Here is an 8,818-nt window from a genome sequence, read left to right on the forward strand (position 1 = left end):
TCCGGTTGTAATGAATGTGTTATTTTTTTGGCTTAAATTAATGATAAGGTTTTCGTAACTACCTAGCATTCAGTCATATACTTTGTGTGTATTTTGTTGTAAAATAATAAACAAAAAAAATAAATGTAGAAATAAAATAGAAGAAAGATTAAAGAATTTTATCACTAAATTTTTTTTAATATGCATATCTCATTATACTTGAGATTTATAATACACTGTTTATAATAATATATTGTCTATAATAATATCTCATTATATTAATATCTCTCTGCATATACTAAATGCCTCTTGATTTTGCTTGTTCTATGTTATGCACTTTTTGAATAATTTCATAGCATATTCGTATAGGCAAAATTTTCATCAACACGGAACCTTTTTAAATATTGGTGTAAGGTTGGTTCCTAGTGATGAATCTACGTGTACGAAATCGCCAATTGAGAGAAATCTACTTGGTTCCATAACACTCCTTATATGTGTTAGATAAAGTTATGCCTCGATAAAATTATACTAAATAAAATTTTAAAGACAAAAAACCTTTAACAAAAAAAAAGAGAATGATGTTATTTATAATTTAAATTGTCTAATTTAAAATTTTGTTAAGAAAAATCTAACAAAGACAAAAATTCAACTAAAAAAAAGAATATAGTCTCTTCTCTTTAAAAATAAACAATATTTAAAATCTTAAATTTGATCTATTTTGATCTTGTATTTTCATTAATGAAAAAATGATATTAGAAATAAATAAATCTGTAAAATTATCACTTAATAATTTTTTAGTAACAATAATTAATTCTTTGACTAAGAACTTAAAAAAATATATTTTATTTTATTATTTTTAATGTATTCACTTTTAAGTTACGCATTACATAAATTTTACTATCCTTACATACACAATGTAGTTGGAATTATTTTGGATTATAGAATCCACATGATGGTTGAAAATATATTGAATCAAATGTCTAAGCAAGTAACTTTAATTTTGGGATAATCCTGTATCATGGTTCACTAGAGAAAAAAGTTCGCCAAATTGATTTTTTGGATAAAAACACTTGGTTAGCGACTTTATTCCATGGTTGTGTTAGGTAAGTGTCTTACCATATCAGTTTCTAGTGGTTAGGAAAGTTGGAATATAGTTTTGCATGAAAATGCCAAGTGAGTAAACTATCTTGTAACTTTCAAAAGAAACCTATAACACTTTTTGCACATAACTTGTAACTTCTGTGATATTCCTATAACAAGATTCAATAGTGAGAAAAGGCCACCGAGTTAGTTATTGATAAAACTAGTGTAAAATCTGTGTTACGTGCATGTTAAATATTGATACATTATAAAAATTTATTAGTATATATCTATTGATATTAATAGATATTACTTTTAAATTAAATAATTATTACTTTTAAATTAAAAAGTTTTTGTATATAAAAATCTATTATCCAATGTATAAAATTATTTCAACCTATATTTATAGAGGGTAAATAATCTTCATATTTATATAACTCGTATTAACATCCATTAAAAAAAAGGTGCTTACTAAAATTCATTTCATTAATTTTTATAAAATGAATTAGACGCTATTATTGTAAAAACTAAATTAAAAAAGTAATATAAAAAATATGTAAATTATATCCTATTAATAAGTTAAACTTTAACATGATTTTAACTAACATTAGTTAAAAGTAATTTTTTAATGTCGAATAAAAAATATCCTAACATAAATTATATGACATCAATCTAATTTTTAATCATAATTAATTTTATAAAATCACATTTATACCAATATCATTTGTCTATAAATACTTTCACATATGATAAAATTAGTGTTATTTTTAACATTCACTTTATGCCACTCTAAATAAGTAAATAGTATTTTCCATATAAGTTGTTGCACATTTGCATAAAAGGTTACTGATCTCTCTGCATAGCAATTAGAGCATCATTGGTGCGCAAAATTAGAACTCGTACAACTTAACCGGCAAGTGCACCAGGTCATCTAAGTAATACCTCAAGTGAGTAAAGGTCAATCCCACGCATATTGTCAGACTGAGCAAGTAATAGTTATTATGTTGGACTTAGTCAGGTAAACAGTAAAAGATGGTTGTTGTTGAAAACACATAAACAAATAAATACGAAAAGCAATAGAAGGTTTGGTGTAAAACAATGATGAAAAAACAGTTAAGGTCTCGGATTAAACCCTAATCCCTTCTTTTTAACTATTTTAACAATGAATAATTCATTCTATGGCAAATTATAAGTGATTAAACCCTAATCCCTTAGTAATTTAATCTCCTCTGATCCTCATCAAACGCCACTCCATTGATCATTCAATTTGAATTTGAGGGTGAAGTTTAGAAACCTAGTTTATACCACAAAGGCCCTAATCACCCCAAATCCCGACTGAACAGATATTCCTTGTCCCCAACAGGTTGTGGATTAGCCGTCTAAGAGGTGTGTTCTCAAGCTGTAGTTCAAGCGAACTCTCCCGAGTATCACAGGACCTCATGTAGAAAAAGGGTCTTACTCCCGTTCCACCCAGTTTCATTAGATTAAGAACGAAAACACACCTTAGAATTAAATCAAACATATATTAAAATAGATGAATAATAATAATATCAATCCATAGAAATAAATAGAGCTCCTAACTTTAACCATGAGGTTTAGTTCCTCATGACTTACAGAGAAAATAGGGTTCCAAAAAAGTGCAGAAGGAAGAAGATCCTCAAACCTAATTGATCTCCTCCTTTAAATAAAAAACTAATAATAAATTCTAACTTAAAAGATATTCTTTTAAAATAAAGATTACAAAGATAAAATAAGATACAATTAATAAGTGCAAAATCCACCTAGAAGCCCACTAGTGTGCAACTCTGATTGTAGGTTGGCGTTCAGCGCAAGGATTGGGCGTTGAATGCCAGAGAGGGAGAGCGTGTTCTGATCTCTTGCCCCCTTACTGGCGTTGAACTCTAGGTGGGTGTTCAGCGCCCAGGGGGGAGCTATCAACATTTTCCTTTCTTGCTCCAGACTTCTCCAAGCTGCTCCAAATTTCACCTAAAATCATAAAAACTCAAGAAAAACTTAAAATAGCATCCAAAGGTGATTCTTGCACTAAAATCAAGTAAAAGAAACTAAAATCTAATTAAAAATAATATAAAATTAACTAGAAAAAGGGTATAAGATGCTCACGCATCACAACACCAAACTTAAACTGTTGCTTGTACTCAAGCACCCAAAACAATATAGGACCAAGGAAGAGCAAACACACAAGATTAGGGTTGCTTTCAAGTTCAGGTCTACTTACTGAATAGGGCTAATAACACTCTATTTCTGAATAGCTTTGGCATCTCACTATCCCTTGAAGCTCAGAAATATTGGTATCTTTAAGAACTAGAATTTGGATGATATTATTAATTCTCTTCTTTAGGATCTTGTTGATTCTTGAACGTAGCTTTTCTTTTCTTGGTGCTTTACACCTTTGAGCCAAGCTGTGACTCTAAGTGTTTTGTCTTCAAGCTTAGCTTGAAACATAAACCCCACAAGCACTTAACTGGGGGAACCTTTTGGGTTCGACTTTTCATTTGCTTTTATCCCCTGACAGTGGTGCTCAGAGCCTTAGGCATACTCTATAACAGCATTGGGTTACGACTTTAAGTGTTCAGTCTCTAGAATTACTTGACACTTTCACACCACCAGCATATAGTTAGGGAAAACCACTCTTTTGAGCTTTCGATCATTTTTGACCACCTTAACCATTGATGCTCAAAATCTTGGACACTTTTTTTATTTCTCTTTTTATTTTCAATTCTTTTTGTTATTTCTTTTGCTTCAAGAATCAATCTTTTTCTTATTTCAGAGAATTAATAATACTTCTCTAAGTTCTTGTTCTTCAAGAACCAATATACTCAACTTCAAAATCAAATATGCACAGTTGATTCATACATTCAAAAAAGAGGGATAAGGTTAAAACATCAAAGTAATTAGAATAACTCATAATATAACTCAAGATCTTACGCATTTTACTACTTTTTCAATAGATTTTTCATTTTAAGCTTGATGCGTGAATACATAAGACATCTTTGAAAATTTTTCAGAAATAAACTACTAAACTAGAAAGCAAAGATATCCTAAGAGTGATCATGCAACTAGAATAAAAAACAGATAACATACTGAAGTACTAGGAAAACCGAGATAAAAAAGAGATAGGAAGAATAAAACTAGACCACCACAGTGATGGTGGTTGCTGCTCCCTCAAGGGAATCCTCTGGAGTGTTTAAGCTCCTCAATGTCACGCCCCTACCTCCTCTACTCCTCCAATATCCTTTTTTGATCTTTCATCATCTGATGGAAGAGAGCAGACTGGTTCTGATGTTTAGCATCAGCTGATCAACTGATGATGTCAGCTCCCCTAAAGATGTGGTCAACTGATCCCAGTAGTCATGGGGAGGGAAGTACATCCCCTGAGGTATCTCCGACATATCCTGTAGATGTGGTGGAGCTGGCTCTTACTTCAGTCCTTGCACGGGCTCCCTAGCATGCTCCATACCCTTCTTTATGATTGGTCTCTCCTTTTCAAACAGTGTATCTCCCTCTATGTAAGCTCCAACTGCTACACATAGACGCTGAATGAGATGAGGGAATGCCAGCCTCACAGAGGTCGAGGGCTTGTCCGCTATTCTGTACAACTTCTGAGGGATCACCTCATGCACCTCCACCTCATTGTCGAGCATAATGCAGTGAATCATCCCTGCTCGCTCGACAGTAACCTCAGAGTGGTTACTCGTAGGGATGATAGAACGTTGGATAAACTCTAACCATCCTCTAGACACCGGCCTAAGGTCAAGCCTACCCAGTTGGTAAGGCCAACCTTGAGCATCCTTCCTCCATTGAGCTCCAAGCATGCAGATGTCCGCAAGAACTTACTCCAACCTTTGGTCAGTGTTGACCCTTCGAGTGTATGAATAAGGGTCATCTCGTGGCTCTGGCAACTGTAGCGCCACCTTCACACTCTCAGGAATAAAATACATGATGTGCCCTTTGACCATGGTGCGCCAATTCTTTGGCTCCAGGTTCACTCTTGTATCGTGCTTTTTTGTGACCCAGGTGTTGGCATAGAACTCCTGCACCATAAATACTCCAACCTCGGTCATGGGGTTGGCCAGAATTTTCCAACCCTATCATTCTTCTTCCTCACCACGTCATAAAAAAGATCTTAATGCACCTTGGAGAAGAATCTTGCAAAATTCCATTGCTCAAAAGCGGGGGCTTTCTCCTTTCTTTTCCTTGAGGATTCTCCGGTCTTTGGTGCCATGGAGGTAAGATAAAAGAAGAAAAAAGCGGAGCATCCAACACCAAAATTAAAGATTTTGTTCGTCCCCGAGCAAATAAAAATATAAGAAAAGAAAAAGATAAGAAAATAGAAGGATGAGATAGAGGAGATAGGGTATAGGCTTCGACCTTTAGGTGAAGAGAGGGAAGAGATGAAGAAAGGAAATGTGTATGGTGAAGAGTATGGAAGAAGGGAAGAGTAGTAAAGGTGTGGTGAAAGTGGATGTGGATTCGGTTATGGGTAGGGAAAAATGGGGGAGAGGAGAATTGAATGTGGTTGTTGGAAAGAGAGATGGATAGGATTCATCAGAGGTGACTGGGTGGAGTGAAAGGTTGGGTGCGAGAATCAAAGGAAGTGATGGGTGATGGGATGGATGAATATAGATGAAAAAGTGGGTGAAAGAGGAGTGAGAATGGATAAGAGTGAGTAAATGGTGAAGTGGTTGGTGGTTTGGTGTTATCCATTAGCCAAAGGCTTCATAATTCAAATTTCACCATGCTGCCTCCTTGGGGTTGAACGCCAGGCTGGCGTTGAACGCCACCAGGGGGTTCTCTTTTTTTGGCATTCAATGCCAAGAACGGGCGTTGAACGCCCTAAGGGGACCAAAAATTGGTCGTGGCTACCTCCTATTTGGACATTTAACGTCCAAGCTTTCACTCCCCCTGGGCGGTGAGCGCCAAATCTGGCGTTTAACGCTAGCAGGGGGCATCCTACAGGGTATGCTATTTTTCCTTCTGCTCGTCTCTGTTCCTATTCTGAGTACTATACATGATCACAAACGTCAGAAAAGTGAGAAAACTAAGAAAATCAATAGAAAATAAAATGATATTAAATCACACTAAAATAGCATAAATGAAAGTAAAAGTAAACTATAGGATACATATGGTTAGGTTGCCTCCCAACAAGCGCTTCTTTACCGTCATTAGCTTGACGAACAACTCCTTTTATGGAGGCTCATAGGGGTGATGCGAGAATTATCGTTGGTAAAGAATTTCACAAAATATTCACATTGCAAGTATAGTTCCAAAACAAAATACTCAGAATGCTGCCAAACTGGCGTTAAATGCCCATTCTGCTACCCTTACTGGCGTTTAATGCCAGCCAGACACCAGACACCCTTTTCTAGCGTTAAACGCTAGTCTGTGTGCCATTTCTAGTGTTTAACGCCCAGAATGCTGCCAGACTGGGCGTTAAACGCCCATTTTCCTATCCTTAATAGCGTTTAAACGCTAGTAGGTCTGTCCTTCAAGGTGTGCTGTTTTTTATTCCGCTTTAGTTCTCCAGCTATTTTTGTTACTCCACATGATCATCAACCTAAAGAAAACATAGACTAACACTAGAAAATAAAATGAAAAAGTAATTAATATAGATAAATAAGATTGGGTTGCCTCCCAATAAGCGTTTCTTTAATGTCAATAGCTTGACAGGAAGCTCTTACAGAGCTTCACATATGCTAAGAGCATGATTGTAGCCTTCTAACACCAAACTTAGAGTTTGAGTGTGAGGGCTCTGCTTGACTCTGTATGGAGATAATTGGATGAAGCTTTTCATGCTTCTTCTCCATGTTTACAGAAGAAAAACCTTGAGCCTTAAACACAAGGTAGTCCTTATTCAATTGAAGGACTAGCTCTCCTCTGTCCACATCAATCATAGCTCTTGATGTGGCTAGGAAGGGTCTTCCAAGGATGATGGATTCATCCTCATCCTTTTTGGTGTCTATGATTATGAAGTCAACAGGGATGTAGAGGTCTTCAACCTTTACCAAGACATCCTCTACAAGTCCATAAGCCTGTTTCATTGATTTGTCTGCCATCTCTAGTGAGATTCTTGCAGCTTGTACCTCAAAGATCCCTAGTTTCTCCATTACAGAGAGTGGCATGAGGTTTTTACCTGACTTCAGGTCACACAGAGCCTTCTCAAAGGTCATGGTGCCTATGGTACAAGGTATTAAGAACCTTTCGGGATCCGATTTCTTCTGAGGTAATGTCTGCTGAACCCAGGCATTCAGTTCACTGATGAGCAATGGAGATTCATCATCCCAAGTCTCATTACCAAATAACGTGGCGTTCAGCTTCATGATTGCTCCTAGATACCGAGCAACTTTCTCTTCAACAATATCTTCATCCTCTTCAGAGGAAGAATACTCATCAGAGCTCATGAATGGCAACAGCAAGTTCAGTGGAATCTATATGGTCTCTATATGAGTCTTAGATTCCTTTGGTTCCTCATTAAGGAACCTCTTAGTGGTCAGTGGACGTCCACTGAGGTCTTCCTTACTGGAAATCACTGCCTCTTCCTCCTTTATAGGTTCGGCCATTTTGGTTATATTGATGGCGTTGCACTCTCTCTTTGGATTCTCTTCTGTATTGCTTGGGAGAGTACTAGGAGGAATTTTAGTAACTCTTTTACTCAGATGACCCACTTGTGCCTCCAAATTTCTGATGGAAGACCTTGTTTCAATCATGAAACTGAGAGTGGCCTAAGATAGATCAGAGACTATATTTGCTAAGCCAGAGGGGCTCTGCTCATATTTCTCTATCTGTTGCTGAGAAGATGATGGAAAAGGCTTGCTATTGCCAAACCTATTTCTCCCACCATTATTATTATTGAAGCCATGTTGAGGCTTCTGTTGATCCTTCCAAGAGAAATTTGGATGATTTCTCCATGAAGGATTATAGGTGTTTCCATAGGATTCTCTCATGTAATTCACCTCTTCCATTGTATGATTCTCAGGGTCATAAGCTTCTCCTTCAGAGGAGGCTTCTTTAGTACTGCCAGATGCATATTGCAATCCAGTCAGATTCTGAGAAATCATATTGACTTGCTGAGTCAATATTTTATTCTGAGCCAATATGGCATTCAGAGTATCAATCTCAAGAACTCCTTTCTTCTGAGTCATCCCATTATTGACAGGATTTCTTTCAGAAGTGTACATGAAATGGTTATTTGAAACCATCTCAATGAGTTCCTGGGCTTCTGAAGGTGTTTTCAGATGAAGAGATCCACCAGTAGAATGGTCCAATGACATCTTGGATAATTCAAACAGACCATCATAGAATATACATATGATGCTCCATTCTGGAAGCATGTCAAAAGGACACCTTTTGGTTAATTGCTTGTATCTTTCCCAAGCTTCATAGAGAGATTCACCTTCCTTCTGTTTGAAGGTTTGGACTTCCACTCTAAGCTTGCTCATCTTTTGAGGGGGAAAGAATTTAGTCAAGAAAGCATTGACCAACTTATCCGAATAGTTCAGGCTTTCTCAAAGTTGTGAGTCCAATCATATCCTAGCTTTGTCTCTTACAGCAAAAGGAAAAAGCATAAGTCTGTATACCTCAGGATTAACCCCATTGGTCTTAATAGTATCACAGATCTGCAAGAATTCAGCTAAGAACTGATAAGGATCTCCCGATAGAAGTCCATGAAACTTGCAATTCTGCTGCATTAGAGAAACTAGTTGAGGCTTAAGCTCAAAGTTGTTTGCTCCAATGGCAGGAA

General features: G+C 36.3%; 1 non-coding gene across 1 annotated transcript; it reads left to right on the forward strand.

Annotated features, from left to right (window-relative positions):
* Positions 1-8,402: 8,402 nt before the first annotated feature.
* On the forward strand, positions 8,403-8,510 carry LOC112766884 (small nucleolar RNA R71). Its single transcript, XR_003184599.1, has one exon. It is a non-coding gene; the product is annotated as a small nucleolar RNA R71 (small nucleolar RNA).
* The last annotated feature ends 308 nt before the right edge of the window (positions 8,511-8,818 follow it).

Source organism: Arachis hypogaea, chromosome 2, assembly GCF_003086295.3.
Source record: "Arachis hypogaea cultivar Tifrunner chromosome 2, arahy.Tifrunner.gnm2.J5K5, whole genome shotgun sequence".
NCBI classification, from domain to species: Eukaryota; Viridiplantae; Streptophyta; class Magnoliopsida; order Fabales; family Fabaceae; genus Arachis; species Arachis hypogaea.